Source organism: Monodelphis domestica, chromosome 6, assembly GCF_027887165.1.
Source record: "Monodelphis domestica isolate mMonDom1 chromosome 6, mMonDom1.pri, whole genome shotgun sequence".
NCBI classification, from domain to species: domain Eukaryota; kingdom Metazoa; phylum Chordata; class Mammalia; order Didelphimorphia; family Didelphidae; genus Monodelphis; species Monodelphis domestica.
The window spans coordinates 224240446-224256230 of NC_077232.1; the positions used below are offsets into that span (position 1 = coordinate 224240446).

The window sequence follows — 15785 nt, forward strand, 5'->3', positions numbered from 1 at the left end:
TCTTCTATCTCTCTTATTTTATTTTTAAAGTCCTTTTTGAGATCCTTCAATAATTCTTTTTGTCCTTGAGACCAATTCATATATTCGTTTGGAGAGTTTGGATGTAGCAGTATTGATTTTGATGTTTTCTTTTGACAACAGCAATCTAGGTTTTGTTTTTTTCTGTCACCAAATAACTTTTACATTGAGTTTCCTTTGCTGTTTTTTGTTTGCTCATTTCCAAGGTTTTTTCTTTTTCTCTCAACTTAAAAAATTATCAAAGTCGGTCTTTGTTTTTGTGGTGAAAGGAGCACTATTTCAAACTTTAGCTTCTTTGGCATCTACCTTCAGAGTGTGAAGATAAATTTAACATTCCCCTAATTGTGAAAATGAAACTAATTAAATTTCCCCTGATTGTGAAAATTAAATTAACCCCCACCCATTTTTTATTTAAACACCAAAAGTGTAAATACACTACTTACAGTTGAGTGGGTATATCTGCCCATTTTTAGATCTAATCACCAAATGTGTAAACATCCCACTTAATCATTAAGTGGGGAGGTCTGTGACCCACATGTGCAATAGTGGGTAATGCATCAGAATCAAACTGACTGTCCCATGGGCCATCCTAAGCAAAGCTCCAACTGTGGTTGGTAGACGTAAAATTAGAGGAAGGCACAGGAAGTGACACAAAAAATTGTCTTTAAAAGGGAGTTACAACTTCCTGAGTGGAGTTCAACTTGGACTTTGACTTCTGGAGTTCTGAGTTTGAGTTGGAGACTCGTGAAGAATCTACTGACTGCACCTGAGTCCCTGTTAGACTGCCCTTGAATCTCTTCCTTTGGACTGACATGTGGTGAGTGAAAAAGCTGATTCCTTTCCTAGATTTTCTGAAGAGACTTAGCCTCAGGAGAGGCCTACCTCTTGAGAGAGACTTCCCCATGTCCTAGGCTTTGTCAAGGCCTTTTTGGCTAAGGACTAACTCTCCCTGCCTGGATTGAGCCAGGGGTGGGAGTAAATTACATAGTGCTTAGGCTAGATATCTTACCTTATCCTCTCTCTGATTTTCTTACTTTCACTTTTTCTGTATTTTATAAATACATTGTAAATAAATCTCTTTGGAATAAATTAAATCCCTGGCAATCCTATTCTTAAATAATCCTGTCCAACCTTTTATAAAATAACCCCCTTTTTACCCCTACAAGAGCTAGATCTAGGGATTTATATATTTTTCAGTTCATGCAAGGTGGAATTATTTAAGGAAAGTTGTGTTTGCTACTCTCCCCAACTTTGCTCTGGTCTATGAATAACCACAGACACTTTTTTTCTGTCTTAGAATTGTGATCTAGATGCCCTGCTTCCCATGCTGTTGTAAGTGCTGGTATGTGCTAGTGTTCCTTCTCACCCTGAAACAATGACCCAGGACAATGAATTGAATCAGTGTATAGGCAATACAACAAGAGTCTTGTACTCAGAACCAACAAAGGGATCCCTGTAATCTTCTGTGCAGTTGTCTGATCTGTCACCTCTCCTTTCGGTGACTAAAAGCTCCAGAAGCCATTGCTGTTGATTTATTTGCCTCCAAGGCACTTTCTATGCAGTAGCTTGCTTTGCTGTGCTGCTTTGCACTCCTCTCCCAAACCAGTGTAATAGATATTATCTGCTGGCCTTCTGAATTGTTTTATGCTAAGAAGTTATTTCATACCATTTTTTGTGAGCTATTCTACTCTAGAATTTGTTTGGAAGAACTATATTATTTTTTTGTAGAGATCAGATTGATCTCTATACTTCCTTTGCTATCCTTGCCACCGTCACAAGGCACTATTATATACACTAGAAAATGTTATGTACAAAGTAGAGATTTGTGGTCTCATATCCAACTCAATTTTCTATTTTACATCTTTAAATTTGTAGATTAAAATATCTTTAAATCCCATCATGAAAATAATTTATATTGTTCAGTTATGTCAAACTCTTTATGACCACTGGATTATATTGTCTATTTGGTTTTCTTGGTTATGATACAAACATGCATACATATATGTTTATATGCATACATTGAAATGTATGGAAACATATTTAATAAAATACAATTCAGAATATAAAAGAAAAGAGGTCCTATGCCTAGAGAATATTGAAATAGAAATGGTTAATCTGTGTGACACTATTTCTTATTGCAATGACTGGATGCTCTGGATTATGACTAGAGAGAACTGCTAGCTTCTAGAGCTTCTAGCCCTAAGATGGACTCTGCCATTTCTGACAGACAGTCTATGTATGTGGCAGGATGTTCCCCTTTATCCAGCCTTACCTTGTTAAACTTAGACCATGCATTTGTCTTTGAACAGTATTGCTTAAGTGCCTGCAGCAAATCCTCCCTGCACCCTCTCAGGTAGGACATGCTAGTGGGATTTGCAAAGGCTCCATATCCCCATTTTGTTCTACTTTTGGCCAGCTAGTCAAATTCCATCAGATATAGTTTTCTCCAAAAATTGCCTTTGTTCATGGGGACTGAACAGTTTTGATAACAGGAATCTGACATCTTCGAAGTCTGGATCAAAGATCCTGAATGCATGTTTAAGCTCCTTGTGGGATTTAAAAGGATTGTCCACAAATTCTGGGAAATAGCACTTCCTGGACTCCAGTTCCTGTGTGGAGAATTGTCTATGGGCTTTTGAGTGAATCACACCAGCATTAGTGGTTAACTTGGTGGCTTCCTTCAACGCACAGATTTTCTCAGGGTCACTAGCAGCCTGGTTTTAATTTTCATTGCCATCCTCAATTTTCCTGAGATGCATTCTCTGATTGCCCATTGTCCTTGAGCATAACCTGATCTAGACCTTTTTCCTTGATTAGTTGTTCAAATACAGCCTTAATCATCTTGTCTAAGTTGTTGTCAATGGCCATTATCTTCTCTGCCTTAAGGAGAACCATGAATCTGAATACTTTTCTCAGTTGGGATAGAGTCTTCAACACAGCCATAAAGATTACGTATACTTGTGCCAGGACTTGCCAGAGAAATAATTCATGTTGAAATGGCATTTGTAAAATATTCATTGTAACGTTACTAACATAATCCACAGTTTCCATTTGGGTTATCCTACTGTATACAATGTGGTAAATCCAAAAGCAGGCAATAGCTGCCACAATCACAATTCCAAAAACCACTTGTCTGAACATAGTTACTTTCTTTCTTTCCTGCCTTAAATTCATGGGGTTTGAGTCAAACTAGAGTGCCAGTTGAAATAGAAATGATGATCTGTGTGACACTATTTCTTGTTGCAATGACTGGATTCTCTGTCTTATAACTAGAGAGAGCTGCTGGTATGGGACACTTGCTACAGAGATAGAGAGAGATACTGCCACAAAGATAGAGAGAAACACTACAGCGGAATGCTGCCACAGGGATACTGCTAAAGGGGAATGCTCTGGGGTTTGCCTACTGATCCATACTGATGAGTAATAGATCAATCTATTTCCTAACTTCCTTCTTCCCTCACTCCCTCCTTTAACCACCCACTTCTGGAAGCCTTTTGGCTTCCTCCCTCCCTCCTGAGTGTTCTATAAAATACTCTAGTTTTCTTTCTCAGGTAAGGGGTTTATTGTGATAACAGGATGAGAAACTGAGGTAAGAGGGATGAGGGTTTCCCTAAACTACAAGGAGAATTTAGGAGGGTTATGGAAATAATTAGTCTTGTTACAAACCGTGACAGAGAGACAATTAGAGAGATGGATGGAGGACAACTGTTTAAAATCTTCTTTCTTTTTCACAAAGCCACCAAGAAAAGTCTCTCCTTCAGCTTAGCTTTCCTCCAACTCTTGGTCAGTCAAATCTCAGAGAGAGCAGAGGTTTTCCCCTGATCAGAAAGCCCAAAGTCAAGCCAGCCCCACAAGGGTCCTCAGCCAGCCTCAATTGACAACTCCTGGGAACATTCTGTTTGGAACCTTCTTCCTGATTGACAGGTAGGTCAGGTCCCCAGCTTGTTTCTTGCATCTTGGCTTGTCCTGAAAAACCTCTCTCTCTTCAAGTCTCTACCACAATATGCAAAAGGATCATATATATGCACATATGTTTATATAAATAGATTTAATATTTTTTTAAGAAGATAGTTGGGAGGTACTGAATTTTATGGTAATCATTAACATTGCAAAGAACAAAACTGATTTTTAAAAATAAAAATAAAACATGTAATTATAGGTTATTAAGGTGTTTTCAGTCATGTGCAGTACTTTGTGAGCCTATTTGGGGTTTTCTTGGCAAAGATAAAGAAATGGCAAAGTGGTTTGCCATTTCCCTCTCCAGCTCATTTTAAAGATTAAAAATCTAAGGCAATCAGGATTAAATGACTTGCCCAGGGTAGCCAGCTAGTGTCTAAGACCAGATATGAACTCAGAAATATGAATCTTCCTGATTCCAATCACTGCATTCTATCCACTTTGCCAGGTAGATGCTGCTAGGTTAGTTATGTGATAATAATTCCTGCCAAAATGAACTACTTTTTGAATATATAGGGATAGGAACTGAATTTTTCATTTCGCTAGTGTAAGAAATTACTGGCTATCTGTTTGTCTGTCTATTTATTTATCTATTATCTCTGTCTCAGAATATCTAAATAGATATTCATATCTTCATTAACATTAATCTTTAAATCATATCTTTCTGTATCTCTATATCAATCTACAAATCTACTTATATTTCTTTCTCCATTACCATCATTCTTTCTCTTTCTTCTTCTCTATATATCCCTCTCTCTTCCTTCAATTCTATCTATTCCTATCTTTACTTCCATTTCTATCTATCTCTATCTGTGCCTCTCAGTCATCTTATTTGATTCTTACAAAAATGCTGTAATGTAAGTAGGTCATTATTCCTATTTTATATATAAAGAAAGTGATGCTGAGGAAGTTTAATTGAGTTATCCTGGGGCATCCAGTTAATAAATGCCTGAGGCAGGAGTCGCAGTAAGTCTTCCTGCCATAATGTCCAATGTTCTATATCCCCTGTGCCTGACAGCTTCCTAGGGAGCTGCCTAGAACACTGAAAGATTAAATGACTTGCACAGAGTCATACCACTAGAATCTATCAGAAGTGGTGATTGAATGTGGGTCTTCTTGGCTTCAAAGCCAATTTTCTATCAACTATGTTACAGTATCTGTTTTGATTTAGGGGAAGATCAAAATCAATACTAAACTAGAAGAAAGAATTAAAAAAAAGAAAATATGTCACACTCTGGAGGAAACTCTACCCTCACTTACTTAACAAGGTATTGATGCTGGGGAACAAATGGGAAAAGGATAAAGAACAGATATCAACAAAAATATTTTCTAGGAAAATTTATGTAATGTAAATCAACTCCCACAGTTCAAGAGCATATACACTCTACAATCAAAAATATTTGTTCTCATTACCAAGCAAGAAATGTGTCAGCTAAGGCAAAAACATTTTAAAATATACACTTGTTTATAACATATTACAGAAGAAATGTGTAGAAAATTAAGAGGAATGTCATTTCATAAAACACCAAGGACTAGTGGAAAGGAAAAGAATTTTATAGAAAGCCTGTCAAGAAGCCCAAATAAACCAGATCTTCCCAATGACATATAAGAATGAAATGGGAAGAAGAAATCAAATAATCTTTTCTTTATTTGGTAAAGGAAAATCTTTATAAATATTTTTATAGCAATTTCTTTTTAACTTCAGTGGCACTTGAAACACCAATACTAGACTCAAAGGTCACAACACTGAGGATAGTCTTAGCATATGATAATAGGAAAAGAAATAAACATTAGTCTAAATTCAAGGGTTCTTAGAAGTTATTTCTTGAAACAGAAAAAAAGCAAAGGTGATATCAAACACTTAAAAAGATTTAATATTTATTAAAATTTTTATTAAAAATTTAAAAAAAAAATTATTAAAAATATTTAATATTTAATGGCATCTAGGTGATGAGTGGATAGAGTGCCAAGTCTTGAGTCAGGAAGATTTGAGTTTGAATCCAGCCTCAAACACTTACTAGTTGTGTGTCCCTGGGCAAGTCACTTAACCTTGTTTGTCACAGTTTTACTTTCTAAAATGAGTTGGAGAAGGAAATGATAAACCACTCCTATATCTTTGCCAAGAAAATCTGAAATGGGGATATAAAGACTTTAATAAGACTAAAAACAAATCATTATTACTGGGGAGGAAATACATAAAAGCATCTATAAAACATATATTTTTATATCTTTATAATATCTTTATGAAAATAATCTACATATGCATTGAATATATCATTAATGAAATTATGAGGAGGCAATTAAAAATGCTTACTCAAGTAGTTTATGGTAGACAATTTTTGATCATAAATTTACTTCTTTAAGGAACTTCAAATGTTGTTTATATCAATGCCTTCCTTTTGAAAATGAAGAATTTGAGACCTGGTGATTTTTAATGATTTCTTTTTTTTTTTCACTTTAAACATTATTTTATTTGGTCATTTCCAAACATTATTCATTGGAAACAAAGATCATTTTCTTTTCCTCTCCCCCCCTTCCCACCATCTCTCCCATAGCCGACACATGATTCCACTGGGTATCACGTGTTCTTGGTTCGGACCCATTTCCATGTTGTTGGTATTTGCATTAGAGTGTTCATTTAGAGTCTCTCCTCAGTCGTATCCCCTCAACCCCTGTACTCAAGCAGTTGCTTTTCCTTGGTGTTTTTACTCTCACAGTTTATCCTCTGCTTGTGGATAATGTTTTTTAGATCCCTGCAGATTTTTCAGGGACATTGCATTGACACTAATGGAGAAGTCCATTACCTTCGATTGTACCACAGTGTATCAGTCTCTGTGTATAATGTTTTCCTGGTTCTGCTCCTTTTGCTCTGCATCACTTCTTGGAGGTTGTTCCAGTCTCCATGGAATTCCTCTACTTTATTATTCCTTTTAGCACAATAGTATTCCATCACCAACATATACCACAATGTGTTCAGCCATTCCCCAATTGAAGGGCATTCCCTCATTTTCCAATTTTTGGCCACCACAAAGAGTGCAGCTATGAATATTCTTGTACAAGTCTTTTTCCTTATTGTCTCTTTGGGGTACAAACCCAGCAGTGCTATAGTTGGATCAAAGGGAAGACACAGTCTTTTATCACCCTTTGGGCATAGTTCCAAATTGCCCTCCAGAATGGCAACTCTACCATCAATGAATTAATGTCCCTACTTTGCCACATCCCCTCCAGCATTCATTATTTTCCTTTGCTGTCATGTTGGCCAATCTGCCAGGTGTGAGGTGATACCTCAGAGTTGTTTTGATTTGCATCTCTCTTATTATAAGAGATTTAGGACACTTCTTCATGTGCTTATTAATAGTTTTGATTTCTTTGGCTGAGAACTGCCTGTTCATGTCCCTTGCCCATTTATCAATTGGAGAATGGCTTGATTTTTTGTACAATTGCTGTAGCTTTTTGTAAATTTGAGTAATTAAACATTTGTCAGAGGTTTTTATGAAGATTGTTTCACCATTTGTTGCTTCCCTTCTGATTTTAGTTACATTGGTTTTGTTTATACAAAAACTTTTTAATTTGATGTATTCCAGATTATTTATTTTGCATTTTGTGACTCTTTCTAAGTCTTGCTTGGTTTTAAAGCCTCTCCCTTCCCAAAGGTCTGATATATATACTATTCTGTGTTCACCTAATTTTCTTGTAGTTTCCTTCTTTATGTTCAAGTCATTCACCCATTTTGAATTTATCTTGGTGTAGGGTGTGAGGTGTTGATCTAAACCTAATCTTTCCCACACTGTCCTCCAAGATTTTTAATGATTTCTACAAATCATACATGTAGTTATATGGTAGATACAAAATTTAACACAAATCTTTTTTTTTTTTCAAATCTGTCTCCAATTCACTCATTTCTAGTTGTTTTAAAGATATAAAGTATACAGGATCACACTATGCTTAGCCTTTATTGACTATAATTTTTAATATATGATAGATAAGAATAACACTTTAAATTAAGTCCTTAAATAAGATATCTCCTATCAATGTCATGAAATCACAAAATCCCTTGAAGTCACAACATTATTCTGCATCTTGAATAATTATGAGTCAAGGAATAACACATTTCTGAACAATTGAAGCAATGAGTCAGAAAACAATGGATAAGAAAATGTGATAGTCATGTAGTAAGACAAAAAAAGAAAATCAGTGAGTCAGGGATGTGCTTAATAAATCAAATACTAAAGACATTTAGTTAATGTATGACCTCCAGTTCATTACATAGTTCCCCAGTGGAGCACATAAGGAAGTATATGGGGAAGAGGCACAAAAGATGAGATAGTATAGGGTGGTTGTGATCTGCCTCATTGGACAGTGTAATCACATGGATGAGAGTGAAGATCCATCAAAGCATCTCTACCAGTGTCTACAGCACTTAACCTGGAGTCCATGACTTTTTTATTTGTTTGATCATATTTAATACTTGTATTTCAATATAATATGTTTTCTTCTAATCCAATTCATTTTATTTTATATCTTTAAAATATCATTCTGAGAATGGGTCTATAAGCTTTATCAGATTTCCCCAAGACTAAAAAGGTTAAAAATCCCTGTCCTAAAGACACAATGCCTCTTTACATAGGAGGCACTTAATAAATATTTAATGAATCAACGAATAAATACACCAGTAGAGACTTACATAATTTGCATTTTGTTGAGGTGTATAACACTCACATCTAAAAGTAGTTGACAGTAATTTAAATGCCACTCATGGGGCCACTAATTTAGAGGAATTTGAAAGTGTGTGTTGCAATTCCATTATTTATTATTTAAATGGTATTTTTTACTTTAAAAAAAATCTCCTTATAGTCAGGAATTCATTCTAGAGACAAGTTAATTTTAAATGTTTATGTCTCTATATACATATATATGCATATATATATTCATGAGTAGTGTTTCATATATATGTATATGCATACATTTACATATATACCTCTTTGTATAATTTTTAATTTTGTTGATAACAGCTCACTATCCCTGCAAAGTATGCAGAGATAAACAGGCAGAAAAATAAAATCAGTTGAGTTTTTTATATTATTATTTTTGTGGTATAACATGTTATTCATCCAGAATAATTAAGCCAGGAGTAATTTAAAAAGCTTCACTAAGTGCCTCTACAAATTGCTATAAGCAAAATATCTCAATTGTTACTATGTAAGTTAAGAACTAAGTGTCAAGGAATTGGATAAAATTACTAACTAGAGCCTAAATAGAACCCACACAGAAGACTGGAGCTGGTTGAAGCAGATTTTATAAGTAGTTCTTTTTTTCAAAACCTATGTTATTAGTGTTTCTGATTTCCAGCCTAGAGTCTTAGTTCTAGGTCTAAGTATCAGTATTAAATATACCTTCTTAAATTTCAATGGGTAGCTCTTATAAGATTGCCTTCATAGGCTGCTGATTCCAAAAAGTCTGATCAGTTAGAGGCAGGGCAGGAGAAGAGTTCTTATTATTGGGCTCTTTGAACTTAGTGAGTTTGATTCTCAGACTTCACACAAAAACCATAATTTGAATGACATATGAAATAATTGGAGCTTTGTAGAACATGTCAGAAGAGTTATCATAGTCCATAGTAATTTTCTGATCTCCATAATTTTGGTCAAGTCAGTTTCTCTCTCTCTCTCTCTCTCTCTCTCTCTCTCTCTCTCTCTCTCTCTCTCTCTGTCTGTCTTTCTCTCTCTCTTTCTCTTTCTCTCTCTCTGTCTCTTTCTCTCTTTCTCTCTCTCTCTGTGTCTCTTTCTCTCTTTCTCTCTCTCTCTCTTTCTCCTCTCTTTCTTTTTCTCTTTCTCTCTTTCTTTTTCTTTCTTTGTCTTTCTCTCTTTCTATTTCTTTGTCTCTTTCTTTCTCTCTCTCTCCACACACACACACACACACACACACATATGTATATGAGTATATATCTACTAGCATGCATATGTGTAATCTAAATCCAAAAGTCCATTGTTATGAGACTCTCTTGTCATAAGTGGAAATGTATTGCCTATGTCTTTATGAGGGTCAAGGCACAGTTGACTACCAAGAGAAAGAACACTAGTCTCTCTTGAACTGCTTTGAATCTCTTCAGTTTTTTTAAGGTTTGGGATGTTTCAGACTTCCAGATTTGAGAGAACAGATTCTATTTTAGATTATTGAAGGAAAAGACTCTAAAAGGAAGTTGATATGAGATCTGATAGTTTCCATCATGTTCCTATTCTCAGCAGACTATAATAGAGACTTAAGGAAACTTCCTTTTGAAGGACCTGTGAGACTCTCCTGTTAGGGCTGAGTTATTTCACTCCTTTTGGGAGTGTTCTTACTCTGTATTGTCTAGTATAGATTCTGCTATGTGTTTTCCCTCTGATTCCATTTTACTATCAACTTGGAGAAATGGATTTTTCTTCTTTTTGCTGTATGTATTCATTGTAGGACTGATTTTTGTTTGGAAGGGACTCAGGATTTGAATATAAGGTTCAGGGACTGCTTCTCCCATTAAGAAATAGCAATCTGATATTTAACTTTAACCTGAAAGTCAGACTCCTTAGATTAATAATATTTAGGAAAGTAAATAGCCATAACACCAAGCTGGTTCCTTCTCTTTCTGAAAAAATGAGAGTGGACAAGCTTCTGAACCAACTTCCTGCTTCTCCTCTTGACAAAGATTAAAGTATATTTTGGGGAAGGATACCTCTCTTTGAAAGATTTGGGAGATTTAAGGAAGAAAATTAAAGGATGTGGTATTTATTTCCTCTTCAGAAAATGGAAGTTGTTGGTCAGAACCAATCTCAACTTATCTCCTCCCAAGTCCATGAATCTTCTGAAATTCTTCTGTGAACTCAGGTTAAAAAAACATATGGTCTAGATAGAGAAATAATATAAACAGTGAACTAGGATGACAACAAAGTCCATGCAGTTCAATGGAGTATTGACAATGATTCATCATGTGGAAATGTAGAGATTCATTCTTTGGTTCATCCTTTCAGGTAATTTCTGGGGAACAAAGTGAGGAACATTGTGTGAGAATAATGTGGGGGAATTGTTTCATGCAATTGGAGGGCTTGGAAGGGACACTAACATAGTTACTTTGCATAACATATACAACTGACACTAAATGATTAAATTGTCATCAGCAGACACATGCTAACTATTAATTGTCACCAGCTAACACTGAGGAAAAAGTGGGGGCCCATTGGGCTTAATTCTGTCAACACTGTAGTTTACAGGCCACTCAACATATGGATAAGGCATTTTGTTTTGTAAGTGGCCATAAATATCATTAATGAGTTCTATGGAGAACAACAAACAGAAGATGTCATTATCTAACATCCCCATTTTGCATAATTATAACTAATTATAGTTATTAGACTAATGGCCTTAGTCATCATGAACAATGTAATTATTGTGAAGGTTAAAAAGTATATAACAAATTGATTATGAAAACATGGCCAAGCATCATAGTTTGCCCCACACAATAGACTGGAAAGTGAAGAAAAGGAAATGTGAAAATGGTAGCCAAGAGTCATTAGTGTGGTTCCTCTTCACTGATGAAAATAGTAATAACTGAATTTGCAAGATGTAATTTATCCATTGTGGGCAATAAAGAGTTCAGCATTCATAAAAAGTTATGATTACAGAAGAGTAAAGGTTGGCAGATAGTGAACTGCAAATTAAAGATGAGCTATATTTAAAATACCCAGTGGTCTATTGAAGAGGATCCTTTATTGGGAATTTAGATATTACATTAAAGCTCAGAGAGGTATATTACATATATAGCTTCTGTTTTCATTGGTGAAACATAGAATATTTTTTTTTCTGAATTAAGCTTTGAATTCAACAAAGTAATTCACATTTCCACTAAAACATTTAATCTATGAGATTTACTATAAAAAGGTAACATAGGAGTAGTTCGATAGCTCAGTAGATATTGTATAAGACATAGAGAGGACCTGGGTTCAAATTTGGCCTCAGATACTTCCTATCTATGTGAACTTGGATATCACATTTAAAACTCCAATTTCCTAGCCCACATTATCCTTCTGCCTTGAAAACACCTTCTTATTACCAACTCTAATAAATAAGGTAAGGATTATTTTTTTAAAAGATAATAGTGGCCAAACAAATAATATTCCTATGCATTATTTTCAGTATATTTTTAATGCAATCCAAAATATTGTTCATTCTTTTTGAAAATTATCCATATTTCCCAGGTCCCAATGATAAGATAAATTGCTTTATAAATACTTTATAAAAATAATGCTTTATAAATGCTTTATGAAATGTTTTATAAAAATAAATAAGATATCTTCCTTAAAAGTTAAATGACTAGTTTTCAATGGTCAAGTGTATATTTTATAACATTCATTTAAGAGACTCTCAGACCACTAGCACTAATATGTCTTTCCTCCCAAAAGTACTATATTTATATTGTGTTTAAACTTCAATAAGTGTTCTTCTCAAAACAATCCAATGGCCATGCATTATATAATCCTTATTTTGAAGGCAAGAAGACTCATGCTGAGAAAATACAAGTGATTTCTCCAAGTGTAGTAACTGTCACAGGTACTATATTTCATAGTTGGAACCTGAACTTATATCATCTGACTTCATAACCATTGATCTTATTGAAAAACAGTGGTATCAAACAGGAGACCCACTATTCTCATGTGGCCCACAACATTTTTAGTGCAGATTAAAGATAAAAGTACAACTTATAAATACTAAACAAAATAAATAAAATGTAATAAAATACATATCATATTGCAATTTAAAGTGAAGTAAATATGGGGTCTGGAGGGAACCTTATATATGGATTAGTGATTCTGTTTCTATCTGAATTTGAAAACACTCCTATAAACCAAATTATTTATTCTGTAAGTTCAAAAAGTTATTACGTAGGAAAATATTCTGAATATTTTCATTCAAATGGTGTGCATTATTTTTTTAAAGTCCAGCAAAACTAGCCAAAACATTAAAAAAGTCTTATTTTGCACATTTCTCACACATAAATCCTTATTTTATTGGGGAAAGAAAGAATTGAATTTTTTAATTTATCTTTAATATGTCTTCTTTGGGATCAACAGTGCTTTTTCAAAATTTGCTTTTATAGCATTCATTTTAAGATTCTTTTTAATTTTTTGTTTTATGTGCATTATCATTATAATACTCTTTATGTTGGCTTCACTTCTCATGTTTTTCAATATTCTTTTGAGTCATTATTTTTTATATAGGCCAACAATAGACCATTTTACTCTTCTAGCAGATTTTGTTTATTCATTCCTCAAGAGCTGGATATTTATTTTGTCTCCAGGGTTTTTTCCCCCTACTCCAAAAATATAGCTACAATTTTTTTTAATGTGTTTGGGATTATAATGCCTTTCTATTTTTGTTTTGTTTTGTTTGTTTTTCTTTCTTCCTTTTATTTATTTTTAAATTTTTATTTGTTTAATTTAGAGTATTTTTACAAGATTACAAAAATTATGTTCTTCACCTCCTCTCCCTCCAACTCCCTACCATAGCTGATGCACAATTCCACTGGGTTTTACATGTATCATTGGTCAAGACCAATTTCCATATAATTGATATTTGCACTAGGGTGATCATTTAGGGTTTATAACCCAAATCATATCCCCACTGACCTATGTGATCAAGCAGTTGTTTTTCTTCTGTGTTTCTATTCCCACATTTCTTCCTTTGGATGTGGATAGTGTTCTTTCTCATAAGTTCCTCAGAATTGTCCCAGATCATTGCAGTGCTGCTAGTAGAGAAGTCCATTAATTTCAATTGTACCACAGTGTATCAGTCTCTGTATACAATGTTCTCCTGGTTCTGTTCCTTTCACTCTGCATCAATTCCTGGAGATCATTCCAGTTCCCATGGAATTCTTTCAGTTCATTGTTTCTTTGAGCACCATAGTATTCCATCACCAATAGATACCACAATTTGTTCAGATGTTCCACAATCAGAGGGCATCCTCTCATTTTCAGATTCTTTGCCATCACAAAAAGCATTACTATGAATATTTTGGTACAAATCTTCCTTATTATCTCTTTAGAGTACAAACCCAGCAGTAATATGGCTGGATCAAAGGGTAGGTAGTCTTTTAGTGCCCTTTAGGCATAGATCCAAATTGCCATCCAGAATGGTTGGATCAATTTACAACTCCACTAGAAATGCATTAATGCCCCAGTTTTGCCACATCCCCTCCAAAATTTATTAATTTTCTTTGTTGTCATGTTAGCCAATCTGGTAGGCATAAGGTGGTACCTCAGTGTAGTTTTGATTTTCATTTATTTGCAAGAGAATTGGAATATTTTTCATGTGTTTATTGATATGTTGATTTCTTTATCTGAAAATTGCCTATTTATGTCCCTTGCCCATTTATCAATTGGAGAATGACTTGATTTTTTTGTTGTAAATTTTAGTAATTAGACCTTTGTCAGAGTTTTTTGTTATGAAGATTTTTTCCCAATTTATTGCTTCCCTTCTAATTTTAGTTGCATTGTTTTTGTTTGAAACAACTTTTTTTAATTTAATGTAATTAAAATTATTCATTATAAATTTTGTAATTTTTCTAAGTCTTGCTTGGTCTTAAAATCTTTCCTTTCCCAAAGATCTGACAAGTATACTATTCTGTGTTCACTTAACTTATAAGTTTCCTTCTTTATATTCAAGTCATTCATTCATCCTGAGTTTATGTTGGTGTAGGCTTTTAGATGTTGATCTAAATTTATTCCCTCCCATATTGTTTTCCAATTTTCCCAGCAGTTTTTGTCAAATAGTGGATTTTTGTCCCAAAAGCTGAGATTTTGGGGTTTATCATAGACTGTTTGCTGAGGTCACTTACCCAAAGTCTGTTCCACTGATCCTCCCTTCTGTCTCTTAGCCAGTACCATATTGTTTTTATGACCACTGCTTTATAGTAGTTTGAGGTCTGTTACTGCTAGGCGACCTTCCTTCACATTTTTTTCAATATTTCCCTTGATATTCCTGATTTTTTGTTCTTCCAAATAAACTTTGTTAATTTTTTTTTCTAGTTCTGTAAAAAAATAGTTTCTTGGTATTTGAATGTTTATGGCACTAAATAAGTAAATTAGTTTGGCTAGAATTGTCATTTTTATTATGTTAGCTCATCTTACCCTTAATTGTGTGGAAAGTGTTTTATAGTTGTGTTCATATAGTTCCTATGTTTGCCTTGGCAGAAAGATTCCTAAGTATTTCATATTGTCTATGGTGATTTTAAATGGAATTTCTCTTTCTAACTCTTGCTGCTGACATGTGCTAGAATATATAGAAATTCTTCATTATTAATGTGGGTTTATTTTGTAACTTGCAACTTTGCAAAAGTTGTTGATTATTTCCACTAGCTTTTTGGTGGATTCTCTAGGATTCTTTAAGTAGGTCATCATATCATCTGCAAGAGTAATAGCTTGGTCTCATTACCTGTTTTAATACCTTGAATTTCTTTTTCTTCTATAATTGCTAGTGCTATTGTTTCTAGTATATTTTTAAATAATAGAGGTGAAAATGGGCATCCTTGTTTCACTTCTGACCTTATTAGGAATGCTTCTTTTTTTAATATTAATAATATATTTTAATGAAAAAATCTTAGCCTCATGTTTCTAACCAAAGACACTCAAAACTATTGTTTCCTTGCCCTTTCTGCCCAATTGCACCTCAATTTTGGACCTCAATAAGGACTAGTTTAGAGAAATTTTTTTGGTATTTTAAAACTTTTTTTGTCTTTAAAGATTATACAACCAAGCTTGCAAAAAGTACTCAATACATATTCT

General features: G+C 34.1%; 1 long non-coding RNA gene across 1 annotated transcript; it reads right to left on the reverse strand.

Moving 5' to 3' along the window:
• Positions 1 to 10721: 10721 nt before the first annotated feature.
• On the reverse strand, positions 10722 to 13822 carry LOC130455253 (uncharacterized). The gene is made up of 2 exons (XR_008913175.1): positions 13632 to 13822; positions 10722 to 10986 (listed from the first exon to the last, which is right to left on the reverse strand). It is a non-coding gene; the product is annotated as an uncharacterized LOC130455253 (long non-coding RNA).
• Positions 13823 to 15785: the final 1963 nt, after the last annotated feature.